The sequence below is a fragment of the Anabrus simplex genome, chromosome 6, assembly GCF_040414725.1.
Source record: "Anabrus simplex isolate iqAnaSimp1 chromosome 6, ASM4041472v1, whole genome shotgun sequence".
Lineage (NCBI taxonomy): Eukaryota > Metazoa > Arthropoda > Insecta > Orthoptera > Tettigoniidae > Anabrus > Anabrus simplex.
Window position 1 is genome coordinate 313,638,960 of NC_090270.1, and position 18,345 is coordinate 313,657,304.

The 18,345-nt window shown below is 38.1% G+C and overlaps 1 protein-coding gene across 1 annotated transcript in view; it reads right to left on the minus strand.

The window, feature by feature from the left end:
* The window catches only part of LOC136876001 (uncharacterized), a 262,339-nt gene that overhangs the window by 126,165 nt on the left and 117,829 nt on the right, over window positions 1–18,345 (minus strand). The gene's annotated exons all lie outside the window — the stretch shown is intronic.

Genomic DNA, 18,345 nt, shown 5'->3' on the forward strand with positions numbered 1-18,345 from the left:
ATTCCCCCCCTACCTCTTTGTTACAATTGTATACCGCAGCACAAGCTCATACGACTTACTCGTATGCAGATATTTCCTACTATGCTCGTGTCCCACCACCACCACCAGTCTTACCTTCTGCTACTACCTCTCCCCCGGTGTCATTATCATTACCAACATCTCGTTCTGTTACAGTCAGTAAACCTATTATCTGTTACCGCTGTAGAGGTACAGGACATATAGCTAAATTTTGTGCCTCCCCCATCTCGGGAAACGCCCCCAACCCTCGTCCGTAGGCAGTGGACGCGTTCACGGGGCAAATCTGCCTGATCAAATACCTGCTTTTCATCACACCTTTACCACTCGGCAACCTTTTCGATCTTCTTACACTAAACCGAGCGTCAAATATGATTCTCGCATTTTTTGCTCATTACCCAAAACTTCACAGATTGTAGTCTTGCTCCACAATATTCCTACTATTGCACTTTTAGATTCTGGTTCAACGACTTCGTTAATTAGTTTAGAACTTTTCCAATCTCTTCAGACTATTTTTTCTCGTCTTCAACTTTCTCAGTCTTCCCTTCGTTGTACTTCTGCATCAAATAATCTACTTCAGACCCTTGGTCAAGTCAAGCTCAACTTAAAAATTCAACATTTTTCGTGGACCTATTCTTTTAATGTTGTAGAAAATTTATCATATCCATTAATTCTAGGATATGATTTTTTTCGTCATACTGGTTTGGTACTTGATTCATTTTCTTCCTCTATTCATTTCACCTTTTCGGATATTAGGATTCCATTAGTGAATTGTTCTGATTTCCCTCTTTCACATCTTCCTTCAGTTCGTAAGGATTATGTGTATTGTAATCGTTCTCAATCTGCCCAACTTGATAATTTGTTAGTTGAATTTTCTGATGTTGTGACCTCTAAACTTGGAACAGTTTCCAATTTTCAAGCTCATATTGATCTCACTGATACCACACCTGTTCGATCTCCCCCGTATCATTTGAGTCCGCCCAGAATGAAAATTCTTAATCAACTTGTAGAGAAAATGCTGGTTGATAATACCATCGTACCTTCCACTTCGGACTACGCCTCTCCCGCGTTCGTTGTTGATAAACCTGATGGGTCCTTTCGTTTTGTAGTTGATTATCGTAAAATTAATTCTAAGATCCTCTACGATGCTTACCCCATGCCTAAAGTTCAAACTGCGTTTCAACATTTTTCCAATGCACAGTATTTTTCCCTTTTAGATTTCAATTCAGCCTATAATCAGATACCCTTAGATGATAGTAGCTCTAAGTATACTGCCTTTATTACTCCTACTGGGCTGTATCAATTCACGAAAGTACCTTTTGGATTAAACCTTGGCTCACAAATCATGCAAAGATTTGTTGACAATCTTTTTTCTGATATAAAATATCAGTATCTATTTCCATATGTGGATGATCTTTTGATTTATAGTCCTGATTTTGACACTCATATCAAACATCTTCGTGAAGTACTCTCTAGATTACGTTCTGTTAATCTTACCGTCAATCCTTCTAAAATTATTTTAGCACAGACTTCCATTAAATTTTTGGGCCATATTCTGTCCAATAATGGCATTTCTGTTGATCCGGATCGGGTTTCTGCAGTTGATCGTATTCCTCCACCGAAAAATTTGAAGCACTTGCGAACATTCTTAGGTATGGTTGGTTTTTATAGTAAATTTATCCCTCACTATTCTCACATATCTGAGCCACTTAATTTACTTAAACGAAAAGGCATGAAATTTCACTGGGGAGAACAGCAACAAACTGCATTTATTTCTCTCAAATCTGCCTTAACCAAAGCCCCTGTTCTTCAAATGCCTGACTTTGATTTACCCTTTGAAGTTTTTACGGACGCCTCTGACGTTGCTGTTGGAGGAGTCTTACATCAAAACCGAGACGGTAAACTTCTTCCTATTGCTTATTTTAGTCGCTTGCTCTCGCCTACTGAACGTAAGTATTCTGTTTATGAAAGGGAAGCATTAGCGTTAATCCTCACTATTGAGCATTTTTCGGAATACCTTGACCATCGGCAATTTCTTGTTCAAACTGATAATCAGGCCTTATCCTGGCTACTCAACAATGCCCCTAAAATAGGCAGGACCGGTCGATGGCTGCTCCGCCTTTCTCGTTTTAAGTTTTCTGTAAAATTCGTTTCAGGTTATCAAAATTCAGTCGCTGATGCTCTTTCTCGCCTTTTTGACCAATCTCCCTCTTCAACTTTAGATCAACTTCCTTCTTATGAAATCAATGCGATTTCTTCTCTTATTGATTTTCCATTATCTTTTGACTCGTGTCATCAGCATCAATCTACCGATTCTTACTGTAAAGATATTAAGATTTCTCTTTCTGCTACTAACTATGACGGACCTTTCCGGATCCATAATGAATTGTTGGTTTTTAAACCAACTCCTAAATCAATCCCTAGAGTAGTCATTCCTTCCCCTTTACGTTCGATGCTGTTTCAGTATTATCATGGATCTCCTACAGGGGGACACTTTGGGCGCGCTAAAACTTATTCTCGGTTAGCATCTCAATTCTTTTGGCCCAATATGCGTAAGGATGTCATCACTTGGGTTAAATCTTGTACTTTATGCCAAAAACACAAACCCCGGAACGCATTGTCCTTTGGTGCTCATTCCGCCACACCTTCTACTTATCCTGCTGAGAGGTATTATATTGATGTTGTCGGACCTATCACTAAATCCTCCCACGGCAATGCATATATTTTTACTCTGCTTGATGGTTTCTCTAAATTTTTGATTTTGCGTCCGTTGCGTACGCTTTCTTCTCAAACTATTATTCGGCTTTTGAATGACCAAATTTTCCCCATTATTGGTCTACCAAAATACCTAGTTTCGGATAACGCTACCATTTTTACCTCACAATCCTTTTATAACTTTTGCTTTATGAATGGTATTAACAAGGTCTTTACCTCCCCCTACCATCCTCAAGCCAATCTCGTCGAACGATATCATAGAAATTTGAAAGTTCTATTGTCCATTTTTCATTCCGAAGACCAACGCCATTGGGATTCTGAATTGCCTGCCTTTGCCCTAGCACTTAATTCTGCCATCAATAACTCCACCTCTTTTTCCCCAGCGAAATTGTTTTTGGGTAGAGATTTGCAAACTCCTTTGGATTTAACATGGGATCTACCTTCTTTGCTCCTTTGCCACCCTAATCAAGTCACTCAAGCGGAGTGGAAAAGGGCCTTAACTAAATTGCACCAGGCACGGGAGGTCCATCGACGGGTTCACGACCGTGGGCACCGTCCATCAAAATTTAAACTTTTAGATAAAGTACTGTTAAAGAATCATCCTCAAAGTTCCGCGAATGATCATATATCTGCTAAACTTTGCCCTCGTTGGACAGGCCCTTTTTCAATCATTCACTTCTCTACTCCGGTTTCTGTTTTATTACAGGATGCAAATGATCCTTCCATTATTAAAAAGGCCCATGTTTCGCAGTTGAAACAGTATTTTCAGTAATTTCTTTCTTTTTCTTTTCTCTTTTGCTCTGCCCAGTGACCCTTCAACCCCACCCGGGTCAACTGGACTCTCCCATCTTGGTGAACATTAGGGAATGTTCCCCTTCTTTTGTTTTATTTTTTTATATATTATGTATGTTAAAAAAAAAAAATATATACCCTAGACCATATTGTGTTCGTTTATTGTAAATTTTTAATACCCCCCCCCCCCTTCCCTTCCTTGTGCCTTTATTATGTTTATTTAAACTTTGTTTCTTGCCGAGTCTGTTTTTGTTCCAGCTCCTCTTGTTCTTCCTTCCTCTTCGCCTGTCGCCATTCGTCGGGTCCATCTTGACTTCCGGAATCCTTCGGATTCCTGGCCGGCGGGGGAATATGTAACGATCACTCACCTATTTTCGGCTACCATCATCTGCAACTTCATCTATGTTCATATACTCGCCGATACTTCATCCATCTAACCGGCCTTGGACCTTCTCTGCTGACGCGCCGTGCATCCGTCCTGGTGAACTGCTGACTACACACTGAGTCTCCTCTGCGTTACGTCATCTGCTACGTCAGTGTCCGATATTTCTCGACGTTTTGTGTACTTTTTTCCGGAACTTTCTGCAGCGGTATAAAGGCTTCCCCCACATACTCGGTCTTCAGTCCAGCACTGATTCCGAGTGTGGTTGGAGGGTCGTCTGAGGACTTCCCAGTATTTGCTGGGAAGCTCCACTTCTTTTATTTGCTGCATTGGGTGAGCAACAGAGTATTTATTTTATAATTCTCCTCCTATGGATTTTGGAGTTATCTTCATTGCTGTGGCCGGTTTTCTTTTAAGTCTAATATGAGTGACACTTTTTTCTTAACAAATGAACATTGAGTAATATCCAATTTCAAGAGTTGGTGAGTGATTGAACTTGTGGCCTGGACGGTACAACTTATCACATAAAACTGTTCCTGCATTTGGCAATGTTTATACTCAGGCGACTCCCATTATTGTGATCCCCGTCCTTCGTCCTTCCCGTGCCTTTCTTCTCTCTTCGTTTACCCTTTTGGAAATTTGTGTCCATATTCTCCGAGGCTTATAGGTTACCACGTTCATTTGATTAGTCAAATATTATAACTTGTAAATGGTCTAGGGATTCTATCCTATGTACGTCATTCACGATGAGTGTTTTCTTTTGTGTGTGTCCGGTTACAAAAGTTTGAGTTGTAAAATTTAAAATTGATTTCCTTTGTAGAAACAATATACTGTTTTGATTAACTTTTTTTTCTTCTTCTTATTACATCCACTAACCTCCAATTGGTCCCAGCTCTTTTCTCCTTGAACGTCTTGTCAAAGAATCTTAATCAACCTATACGTTGTTGCAATAAATCGTCACAAGTGTATTTTCTTACATATATATATATATATATATATGTGAGGGGGCTAATTTCAAACCGAGCAATTCCGACCTTCAATGATTTTTCCACACAGGCAAAAAATTGTTACAACCAATTTCCCCCCAAATTCTGAAGACGTACTTCTGTTTCTAACAATTGTTTATATGATGTAATATGCACTTAAAATATGGATTTAATAGGATATGGAGACTGCAAACTTTAATGTAACAAAACATGGAAACTTGTAGGTTTTATGGATATAACTGTATTTTAATAACTCATTTGACTAATTATGAATAATGTAATCACTTACATGAGCACTCTGCTTGGCTAGAACTTCACATTTCTTTTACTTCAAATACATCAAATAGAGAAATGTAAATTAAAAAGGACATTCCAGGAATAATTAATGAACAAGGGGAGTGTGTATGCGAGGATCTTCAAAAGGCAGAAGTATTCAGTCAGCAGTATGTAAAGATTCTTGGTTACAAGGATAATGTCCAGATAGAGGAGGTGACTAATACTAAAGAAGTATTAAAATTTACCAATGACAGCAATGACATTCACAGTAAGATACAAAAGTTGAAAACTAGAAAAGCAGCTGGAATTGATAAGATTTCTGGGGATATACTAAAGGCAATGGGTTGGGATATAGTAGCATATCTGAAGTACTTGTTTGATTATTGTTTTCATGAAGGAACTTTGCCAAACGAATGGAGAGTTGCTATAGTAGCCCCTGTATATAAAGGAAAGGGTGATAAACATAAAGCTGAAAACTAAAGGCCAGTCAGTTTGACATGCATTGTATGTAAGCTTTGGGAAAGCAATCTTTCTGATTATATTAGACATGTTTGTGAAATTAATAACTGGTTTGATAGAAGGCAGTTTGGGTTTAGGAAAGGTTATTCCACTGAAGCCCAACTTGTAGGATTCCAGCAAGATATAGCAGATATCCTGGATTCAGGAGGTCAATTGGACTGTATTGCGATTGACTTATCTAAGGCATTTGATAGGGTGGATCATGGGAGACTACTGGCAAAAATGAGTGCAATTGGACTAGAAAAAAAGAGTGACTGAATGGGTGGCTCTGTTTCTAGAAAATAGAACTCAGAGAATTAGAGTAGGTGAAGCTTTATCTGTCCCTGTAAAAATTAAGAGGGGAATTGCTCAAGGCAGTATTACTGGACCTTTATGTTTTCTTATATATATCAATGATATGTGTAAAGAAGTGGAATCAGAGATAAGGCTTTTCGCAGATAATGCTATTCTGTACAGAGTAATAAATAAGTTACAAGATTGTGAGCAACTGCAAAATGACCTCAATAATGTTGTGAGATGGACAGTAGGCAATGGTATGATGATAAACGTGGATAAAAGTCAGGTTGTGAGTTTCACAAATAGGAAAAGTCCTCTCAGTTTTACATTACTGCGTTGATGGGGTGAAAGTTCCCTTTGGGGATCATTGTAAATACCTAGGTATTAATATAAGGAAAGATCTTCATTGGGGTAATCACATAAATATGATTGTAAATAAAGGGTATAGATCTCTGCACATGGTTATGAGAGTGTTTAGGGGTTGTAGTAAGGATGTAAAGGAGAGAGCATATTTGTCTCTGGTGAGACCCCAACTAGAGTATGGTTCCTGTGTATGGGACCCTTACCAGGATTACTTGATTCAGGAACTGGAAAAAATCCAAAGAAAAGCAGCTCGATTTGTTCTGGGCGATTTCCGACAAAAGAGTAGCGTTACAAAAAAAGTTTGGGCTGGGAAGACTTGGGAGAAAGGAGACGAGCTGCTCGACTAAGTGGTATGTTACATGTAACCAATCTCATGATTAGACCCGTATTGAATTTCCTATAATATGCTTACAATATTGTGATTTTTTATTTCCCACCTTTTCAATACAATTGGTTTTATGTTGTTAGATCATAATGCTACAACACTGTTTTAATAGGGACATGTTTCACTTGAATTTCAAGCATCCTCAGCCTATATAATCATCTGAAGGTTAAGACATGTCGTATTTGATTAGTTTTGACAAATTTGTGCTTAATTATAATTCTAACAATAAAGTAATAAAATATATAAACATAGGAATTTATGAACACATTAATAGTTTAACAATATGAATGACTATACTAAAATTGGAATAACCGTTAATTCTAAAGATATTGACATCCAAAACACAGTGTCTTCAAATGTTGAAAATTTGGCTAAAATTTTTTTCTCAAAGTTCTAGTTTATTAAAAACAATTGTAATTTGACTTCTATATTAAAACTTGAGTCGTAGTTATAGTTAAAACTATTGGTGTCGTAAAATTAAAATCTTGGATCCGTTTGAAATTAAGCTTCTTGTTTTAATTTTGAGGCTTGCTACAGTAATTTAATAGTTTTGGACAGTAAAATATTGAATTAGTTAGTTTCACTGAACTAGTCTTGTTTTTATGATCAGATTTTCCGCTGGTAGTAGTTTGTATTTATGAAGTATTTAGTCAAAAGGGACGTCAATCCAAAATCTTGAGGAGTTGATTAGTTTCATTCATAATGTTTGAATGATGGTGCGTCTGTAACAAAGGAAATTTACGTGAATAATGTTGTGTGTTATTGTGCTTTTACAGTGATCTGATGGTATGTATTCATTTACCCCTTTGACTGCTACAATAGTTTTAACTATAACTACGACTCAAGTTTTAACATAGAAGTCAAATTACAATTGTTTTTAATAAACTAGAACTTTGAGAAAACAATTTTAGCCAAATTTTCAACATTTGAAGACACTGTGTTTTGGATGTCAATATATTTAGAATGATCTGTTATTCCAATTTTAGTATAGTCATTCATATTGTTAAATTAAACTATTAATGTGTTCATAAATTCCTATGTTTATATATTTTATTACTTTATTGTTAGAATTATAATTCCACCGAGCTCGATAGCTGCAGTCGCTTAAGTGCGGCCAGTAGCCAGTAATTGGGAGTAGTGTGTTCGAGCCCCACTGTCGGCAGCCCTGAAGATGGTTTTCCGTGGTTTCCCATTTTCATACCAGGCAAATGCCAGGGCTGTACCTTAATAAGGGCCACGGCCGCTTCCTTCCAATTCCTAGGCTTTTCCCGTCCCATCGTCGCCGTAAGACATATCTGTCGGTGCGACGTGAAGCAAAAAAAAAAATTATAATTAAGCACAAATTTGTCAAAACTAATCAATACGACAGGTCTTAACCTTGAGATGATTATATAGGCTGAGGATGCTTGAAATTCAAGCGAAACATGTCCCTCTAAAACAGTGTTGTAGCATTATGATCTAACAACATAAAACCAATTGTGGGAAATAAAAAATTACAATATTGTAAGCATATTAAGTGGTATGTTCCGAGCTGTCAGTGGAGAGATGGCGTGGAAGGACATCAGTAGACGAATAAGTTTGGATGGTGTCTTTAAAAGTAGGAAAGATCACAATATGAAGATAAAGTTGGAATTCAAGAGGACAAATTGGGGCAAATATTAGTTTATAGGAAGGGGAGTTAGGGATTGGAATAAATTACCAAGGGAGATGTTCAATAAATTTCCAGTTTCTTTGCAATCATTTAAGAAAAGGCTAGGAAAACAACAGATACGGAATCTGCCACCTGGGTGACTGCCCTAAATGCAGATCAGTAGTGACTGACTGATTGATTGATTGATTGATTGATTGATTGAAATGAAACTTAAGCAAACCCTTGTTGTATTTATTTATTTTTACATATGTTTTATAACCTTACATTGATCTGTCTCTGTCTTATCCTTGGCTTTGACAATCTGAAAATGACTGAGGTATGAGTGATGCTAGAAATGCCGTTCCTTATGCAGCTGGTCCCTGCTATGAATGGTGTGAAAATTTTGCTCATAGGGTGGCTTGGTGCATACATTTCAGCGGGCTTGGCAGACTGTTATGTAATAGCAACTTCTGGCGCAGTGAGGAAAGCAACAGGAAATTACCTCACTCCTTATTTCCCTAATACGCCTCTTCAGTGATGCCTAGGCCATCTATGACACCTGATGGCGGAGATGTTGAGGATTCAACCAGCCTAAGAGCTGAGGACTGAACATACATTTCTTTAAATATGCAAAAGTACTTCTTCCTTTGCAGGTTCACATAAAAGATTATCATCTTCTCCAGAAACTGATTCTTTTGTTCTTGATAGTGCCTCAGGAAATGTGAAAGACAAAGAAACACACTGGTGGAATGATAGGGTAAAGATTAAAGTGAAGGAAAAGAAAATGGCATGGAAAGCATGGAAAACATCTAAGACTGAAGAAAGTAGAAGAAAATATGTGGAGGCAAATAATTTGGCCAAGAAAGTAATGGAGGAAGAAAAGAGGAAAAGCTGGGCCTTATTTACACAGACATTGAGAGATGATACGCAGGGCAGCAAGAAATTACTGTATGGTATCTTAAGAAACAAAAAGAGAGATCAAGTAAACACCAGATTTGTGAAGGATGAAGGTGGCATAATTTTAACAAAGCCAGAAGAAATAAGAAATAGATGGAGAGAGTATTTTCAGAAGCTGCTGACCATAAGAACGGATGACAGTCATTCAATGGACGACCAGGAAAGGCAATTACTTGACGAAGAAATGGATAAAGAAATTACAATGAATGAAATTGACATGGCAGTAAGAAAGATGAAGAATGGAAAAAATGCTGGAATAGATGAAATTTCAGTGGAGATGATAAAGGCAGCTGGAGCTGTAGGCCTGCAGTGGACATATCGGTTTCTCAGGAATGTCTGGGAGAATAAGGAGGTCCCTAAGAATTGGCAAAAAGGAATAATCATCCCAATTTTCAAGAAAGGTAATAAGAAAGTTTTGAAGAACTATAGGGGAATTACTCTAATATCCCATGTTGGTAAGATAATGGAAAGGATACTGGAAAGTAGAATAAGGTTGAGGGTTGAGAAGCAGATACAGGAAAATCAGTTTGGTTTCAGAAGTGGAAGGTCAACAATAGAACCCATTTTCATTATGAGACAACTAATGGAAAAGCATTGGGAGTACGGGAATGATATGGTGATGACATTTATTGATATTGAAAAGGCATATGACAGTGTCCCTAGGACGGAAGTTTGGGACAGTCTGGTGCAAAAAGAAATTGGACAGGGATTAATAAAAATGATCATGGCATTGTATAAGGAATGTTGTAGTTGCGTGCAAACACAAGTTGGCAGGACAAGTTGGTTCAAAATAACTAGTGGGCTGAGACAGGGAAGTGTTCTATCACCAATCCTGTTTACAATAGTAATGGATGACATCATGAGAACAGCAAAAGCAGCATATGGAGGAAGAGAAATGAACATGATGTTATTTGCAGATGATATTGTGATTTGGGGAGAAGACGACAGGAAGGTTCAAGAACAGTTGAATGTGGTGAATGGGAAGATTGAAGAATGTGGATTGAAAATAAGTGTAGAAAAGAGTAAAACTCTTGTTATGACTAGAGGGGAGAAAGAAGGGAAAGGTCAGATTAGACTTGCAGACAAGCCCCTGGAAGTAGTGGAAACGTTTAAATACCTGGGGAGTGAATTAATGGAGAATGCTCGACTGGATGCTGAGATTAGTAAAAGGATTCAAGCTGGAAGTTGTTTCTATCATAGTGTAAGAAATATGTTATGGGACAAAGATGTGCTAATGGAAGCAAAGGATACTATGTACAAGATCTATTACGTACCCATAACAACTTACGAAGCAGAAACTTGGACAATGACAAAGAAGGATGAAAGTCGAAAACAGGCAGCCGAAATGAAATTCTTGAGGACTATGATACAGAAGAGTAGAAGAGACAAAATAAGGAATGAGAAAATCCGGGAAGAAATTGGAGTGGAAAAAATGAATGATAGAATAGAGAAGAGCCGACTAAGATGGTTTGGGCACATAAAGCAAATGAGCGATGAAAGAATGCCAAAAAAGGTGATGGAAATGCAAATCCAAGGAAGGAGAGGCCATGGACGACCACGATTGAGATGGAAGGATACCATCCAACGCAGCATTATAGAAACCTGGACTGGGACACAGTGTTGGAGGAGGAGTGGTGGAAAGACCGAAGAAAGTGGAAAGGAACCATATTTGCACCTACCCGGCTACAGCTGGATAAAGGGAAATGATGATGATGATGAGTGCCTCTTTGTGTGTTGTCAGCAGGATCTCAACTTCTTTTAGTCTGAAGTTTCCTGGTGAGATCCTCAGGAATTATATCAACACTTCTTTTAAATAAGGCATCTTGTAATACCAATATAATGGTATTCACATCATCTGATAGCCTGGTAAGGTTCAACTTTTGCAAAAGAGACAAAATCTCTCATAGTGCATTGGCACTGCCGGTAGCTTCAAATAGCCTACGCAGTGGCCTTCACGGTATGCACTAGCCATGCGTCTTGGTAGGTGCGCTATTTACAACTGGCGAGCCCAAATTAGCACACTGGAACAAAACGCTGGCAACAGGAATGAGTTATCCTGAAAATGTATAATGTCCAATAATGGACCCATTATATAGGTATTATAAATGTACTCATTTGGGACAAATAATTCAGGTTTCCTAAGGGAATCTATATCCATATCACAAGGCATCTTGAACAACCAACGTTGGTCTTGTAAAATTGATCACCTCTAACTCATATTTCTTTTCGTTTTTTTATTTTATTTTATTTTTTTTTTTTTTTTTTTTTTTTTTTTTTTTTTTTTTTTTTTTATGACGCTTCAGGGGATACGTTTTGAGTTTAATTTCTGGAAATGCCTGTATCCTGCTTGCTTAAGTTTTGTATTAGCCTCCTTATGCCAATTCAACATTTGAAAGTCCAATGCTGCCTTCAGGATTGGGTATCACTTCCTGTCATTGGAAAGCCTTCTCTAAATTTCCAAATACCCTATCAGAAGGAATGAAAGAATGTCCTCTGACAGGGAAGTAAAGTTCAAATTTGGTGATATTACTATCTAGTGTCATCAGTAGCCACTTCATGCTCATGGATAGAAGGACTTATGTTTGAGCTCTCTTGTTTCTAACAGTTTGCCCTTTGGTAACATTTCCTACATTCATTCAAGCCAGAAAAGCATTTCCTGTATTGAACCCATATAAGATGGCAAAAATCCTGATAATGAGAGGCATACCCACTGATGTGTTTGAAAATCTGGGGAACAATATAAGGGGTTGACAAACATGTAATCATGAATGAGCTAAGTGACTGCCCTGTCAACAACAAGTACTACAGCTACAGTAGTATTAGCATGTATAATCCAGCATGTTGTGTTATAATAAACAGCCTTGATATTCATGTTCTTGAACTCTTATATGCTTGTAACTGGACAACATAAAAGAAATATGCTAGAACAAAACTCCAACAATGCAATGACATTAACCCATTAGCATACTAATTTTAACGTATTGACCATGCATGTGTATACCATTCCTTTCATATCTAACATATACTGTAGTTTTACATTACTTTTATTCATGACATCTGCATCAAACTGAAATTTTAATCACACCTATGTTTGATGTGATAATGAACTGCAAAGTGAAGAGCACTTGAAAAGTTTTTAGGTGTATGAAATACCCTAAAACACTGGGAAATGTAAAGCCACCAAACACTTTTCACACTCATATCTTGTTGCACTTTTTTCCTTGCCAGCCTTGAGAAAAACAATGGCAAACTACCTCACTCCTCATCTTATCTAGTATGGCTCATTTTGGTGCTGCCATAGGTTTTTGTGCTTTTCCTATAACTGCATAGCCTTTGGTGGTGCTATTTGAGAATCCAACCAGCCTCTGGGCTGATGATCTAACAGATCTAACAGACCTTACATACAACACAGCCAGAGCATGGAGTTTTTTATTTAAATTAGGATCTGGGGCTATAAACCTTGCAAGTGTGCCCACTGAACTGATTCGAGGCTAACAGGTGAAATTTCCCTTTGCGTCCTGCTCGGTCTCAGATAAATCAGGAAGCAGAGCCCTCAAGGATTTGTTCTGCTATGAGGACTCTAAATTCTGTGAAGTGGTGTTTCTTTCTTATGATCTTTTTCTGGATTGCATAGCTGTTGAATACTGCAACATCCATTAGATAAAATATTATCATCTTACATCCTTTAGCATGGGAAAGATGACAGTTGTTGATCTTATTTTATACCATTCATGCAGTTATATTTGGCTTTGAAAATTCCATATTGGTTTTTTATCTAGTTGACCTATGCCTATATTTTCCTCTTTATTATCACAAGTGAATAGAACAGTGACAGCTTTCCTGTCCATCCATTTTGGTGCCATCATTTTGTGTGAATACACTATTACAGTCTCACCCTCCTCATTTTCCCCGACCATAACACTTGCGGCATATTTTTTCTATTGACATGCATTGTTCCTACTGCTTGTAAAACAAATTTAGGAACAGAGAGGATGAAGTATATCAATTATCAACATAAACTGTGTGCCTCTTCTCTAGATATGGTTCCAGAAGCTGCACAACTATAGCCTCATGTGACAACATTCCAATTGCTTCTGTTTGAGCTGTTTTTTCTTTTCCTTTATAAATGTTGACGTGAGCCAGTATCCACTATCAGACTCATATATTCTATAGATTTTTATGCCAAATTGGGCCCTTTCCTGCTTATTGAAATGGATGTAGCACAATCTTCTCCTAAATTTTACTAGAATTTCATTTACTGCTATATCCTGCTCTCTGAAATTTCGTTGCAAATGGTTTACAATGTGTGCAATTTTTCTGAGCCTCTCATTTTCCATGAAATGTATAAATTTAGAAAGCGTTACAAATCTTTTCAGAGGCATGACTCCTAAGAAAAAAGGGAGTGAGCACAGACTTTTGGATGGATCAATATGACTGTAAGGTGGGTTTTCTTGTGTGAGCCATGAGAATGCATAAAGCAAAATAACCATTGTGCACCATCCCGCGTCCAGGTTGACTACACGAGTTTCCAGACTAGCTCTTGATAATACTTTCATCTGCCGAATATTCTTGGGTTGTGAGTTCCGCGTGAGAAAGAAACACCGACGGCCTACGGTAAATACCAACCTACGTAAATGAACGTCTTCAACACGCTATTAGTCGGTTACCGTATATTTTTGATACCAAAATTTATCGCAAAAATCAGATTATCGTGGCTTGCCAAGAACACCGTACATGATGTCATCATGATCGCAATGAAAATTAATCATTCCAAGCCTATATCTAGTACTTACTCTAAGCAGACATTGAAAGAATCCAATATTACTCTACTCAACTTTTATTCATAAATTGATTTATGGATGAATTGGAATAAACGTTGATTACCTTGAAAATCATTTATACAGTATAGCAGGTTTCCTATTCAATCAGTTTCTCAATAAATATATTGATGTTGTCTTGAAGAAATAGGTTTGGGAAAACCTCTGATAAATAAATAAAATAATGAACTTAGGCCTTATTCATCTGAATCATAATCTTAGCCTATCGAAAAATTGTATTATAACTAAGTAGTTTCCAAGGAATTCAAATGAAAGGAAAAATAATTAAATTACATAATAAGTAAAATTACTCAACATAATTGAAAAAGTTGGATAATTGCAATAATTATAATTATTATAATGTTTGTAATGAATGAATTATTTGGATGCATCCGAAAGTTCTAAGTAAAATAAACTATATTCCTACTATATACAATTCAAATTAAAATTCAATTGGAAAATGAGGAAAACGCAAAGAAAATGGCCAATAATTAATCACTCAATTAATTAATTAATTAATTAATTAAGATCTGGAATCTCTGAATATTAAGCTAAGTTGCTTCTCGAAATCATCAAGATTCAGTTGCCTGAATTAAATTCACATACAATTACAGAAATGTATATCACTCGGTTGAAAACAGTTCATCTCAATGTCCACGCACAGTAGAAAAATCGTGTGAAAAGATTACTATTTGATCCTTAGGTATTTACTCTATTCGAAGTTTCAATTTGTTCAATGTTTCATATTTTGTACCAATTAACCTCCATATAAGCAAAACTAAGTCCATTTTAAGTCGTAAGCATTTTCAAATTATTTCCATCGTAAGGATTACATTGTTAAATTATTCAATTATTCCTTTAATTCATGGTTAAATTTCAGCTAAAGTGCGTATATGACTTACCATAACATTTCCAAGTATATTACGATTAATATTCCAACGAAATACCATGTGTGGAAAAACTGACACATAGGAAGACTCTATCCTCATCTAAAATCCACATATGAAAGTCTAAGTTACCAGTGATGTCTAATATTGCTCCAAAAGAAAAATAAATAAATCGTAAACTGACTTGCCGTAAGTGAGAATATATGAAAACAGTCGTAGTTATGTCAGTGAAGGTCTAAATATTTACGTAAGTGATCTTTCGGCTCTTCGAAGATCCTACTTATTCAATTAATTCTTTAGTGATGGCATTAAGATCGTATCCTAAATTGTATCATATATATATATATATTAGGGAATAAAATAGCAATCAGAAACAGTACGTTTCACTACCGACACCTTAGCATGTGCAACCCACACATACTACCATTTCTCGAAGAAATACTATGACCGACACCTTAAATAACAGTAACTATCACCATCAAAATACACTAGCAACTCATATGCTAACTATATTCATTATTTAACACTTCCATTATCGCGTAGCATTTATAATTGAAGCACTCATTCCATCAAAACACAACATATGTACTATCACCTGCACATATATATATATATTCATTACCATTACTGTCATAGTATCAAATAAATAGTACACTGTAACCTTAAAATTGTGCCATCAAATTTCCTTGTAATACTCCCTAAATACGATCTTTACGCTTGCTCTTAGTTAAAACCATCATGCATATAAATATTAGGTTCCTCATAATACTCTAATATTTCACTGACAACAAATTATGAAAAATATCAATCACTTCTCCACTCTCATATTGACAGATTTACGAACGGCATTTCACTGGTACTTTAACGCCTATGTTTGGAATTTACGGTAACTTTGGATGAATACCTATTTCCTTGTGAACACACACACGTATATTAATTACGCACACAAAATGTTACTACATATATTATACATTAACCCAAAGAATAAGGTTTTCTACTTACGATACGACTTAAATGGGGACTTATCTTTGCTTATTGGATCTGGCTTCCATTTCGCTGTTGATCGTCATGGGATGGTAGGTCTTGCTCCCTGGTTTGGCTTAAGTAATAAGGAATCATCTCGTCATCACAGCTGACTACTATCCTCTTGGATCATCCATCTCGTCAAGCGTTACCATAGCCAGAGTAGTCCTTGCCTCAGCTTCTTAGAACATCATGACGGCCTCCATTGCATCAAGGACAGAATAATACAAGGCATTAGTGGATTTATACATGGTAATCTGCTTAGTAATGCTAATGTGGTCAGTATATTTGTTTTCTGTTCCGCTTAATTTGCCTATAAGACTCTAAATATCGTCTTGTTTCAAACTGCCTTGCTCGCCGAAACGTTATGAATTTTATGTGCTTTAAGGATTGCACTCTGTTCCGTCTACTTCAGTTCTCTTGATGTTATGCAGTATCAGGCAAATAAAATGTTCCGAGCCCAACCGTGACGTAGTGAAGCTCCAACTTGACGTTTCTTATCAGCTGGTCTTTTATCTCACGTATATGTCAAATACAGCTGGTGTTCGGCGGGTTATCGTTGACTTGATCTTATCTCTAACAGTAGACTAAACTCTCCAATTATTACTGGGTTTCTTTACGCGATTCCGTCTTTCTTGGTGTAGTGCTCAATTAAGAATCCTTTCTTTAATGGAAGATTTTTTTTCAATAATGGATTTAAATAATCCGCTCTCGTCATTCTTTCGCACTGCCTTCTAAAAAAAAAAAATTCCTTCTGTGATTGCCGGTTGAATTTATCATCTCTTCAGTTCATACAGCTGTTAATTGTTTTTATTCTGACCCGCTAATAGCCGAAGCGCCATTTTTGTTCCAAATATAGTAACTATAGAACGGTGAAATGGCACAATTGATTTTTTCTGGTATTGTGGGAAACCATCGGTTCATACTGGGTGAGGAGGGATTTTTTTGCAAGAAAAAGATCATCAAAACGGTTTGTTTCAGGCTAGCTAATTCATCCCATAAAACGCTGCAAAGCATGTGCTAAAAATGTCTAGAGGGGAGGGATCGGGTGGGAGGTTCCTGTTTATGATGGGATTTATTCCAGAATTTCCTGTAAAACTCATACCTGCTAACTTTACAAACCAAAAATCAGGAGATTTTGATATGAAAATCAGGAGAAAGCAGTAGATACAATTGGTCAAAACTGCTTATTCTATATGTCTTGCACAATACATACATTATCCTAACAAGCTCCATGCAACATGTCATCAAGTCCACATTTAAATTAATGACTGACAGAGCAAATGCAACACCAAGAAGGAGTGGTCAGAACTTTATGCCAATTGCAGGGTAGACTGACGTCAGTGAGGTATGCTCATGGTGTGAAATGCGCCGCTGTGCTGCGTACGTAGCGAACGATAAATGGGACACGGCGTTGGCGAATGGCCCACTTCGTACCGTGATTTCTCAGCCGACAGTCATTGTAGAACGTGTTGTCGTGTGCCACAGGACACGTGTATAGCTAAGAATGCCAGGCCGCCGTCAACGGAGGCATTTCCAGCAGACGGACGACTTTACGAGGGGTATGGTGATCGGGCTGAGAAGGGCAGGTTGGTCGCTTCGTCAAATCGCAGCCGATACCCATAGGGATGTGTCCACGGTGCAGCGCCTGTGGCGAAGATGGTTGGCGCAGGGACATGTGGCACGTGCGAGGGGTCCAGGCGCAGCCCGAGTGACGTCAGCACGCGAGGATCGGCGCATCCGCCGCCAAGCGGTGGCAGCCCCGCACGCCACGTCAACCGCCATTCTTCAGCATGTGCAAGACACCCTGGCTGTTCCAATATCGACCAGAACAATTTCCCGTCGATTGGTTGAAGGAGGCCTGCACTCCCGGCGTCCGCTCAGAAGACTACCATTGACTCCACAGCATAGACGTGCACGCCTGGCATGGTGCCGGGCTAGAGCGACTTGGATTAAGGAATGGCGGAACGTCGTGTTCTCCGATCAGTCACGCTTCTGTTCTGTCAGTGATAGTCACCGCAGACGAGTGTGGCGTCGGCGTGGAGAAAGGTCAAATCCGGCAGTAACTGTGGAGCGCCCTACCGCTAGACAACGCGGCATCATGGTTTGGGGCGCTATTGCGTATGATTCCACGTCACCTCTAGTGCGTATTCAAGGCACGTTAAATGCCCACCGCTACGTGCAGCATGTGCTGCGGCCGGTGGCACTCCCGTACCTTCAGGGGCTGCCCAATGCTCTGTTTCAGCAGGATAATGCCCGCCCACACACTGCTCGCATCTCCCAACAGGCTCTACGAGGTGTACAGATGCTTCCGTGGCCAGC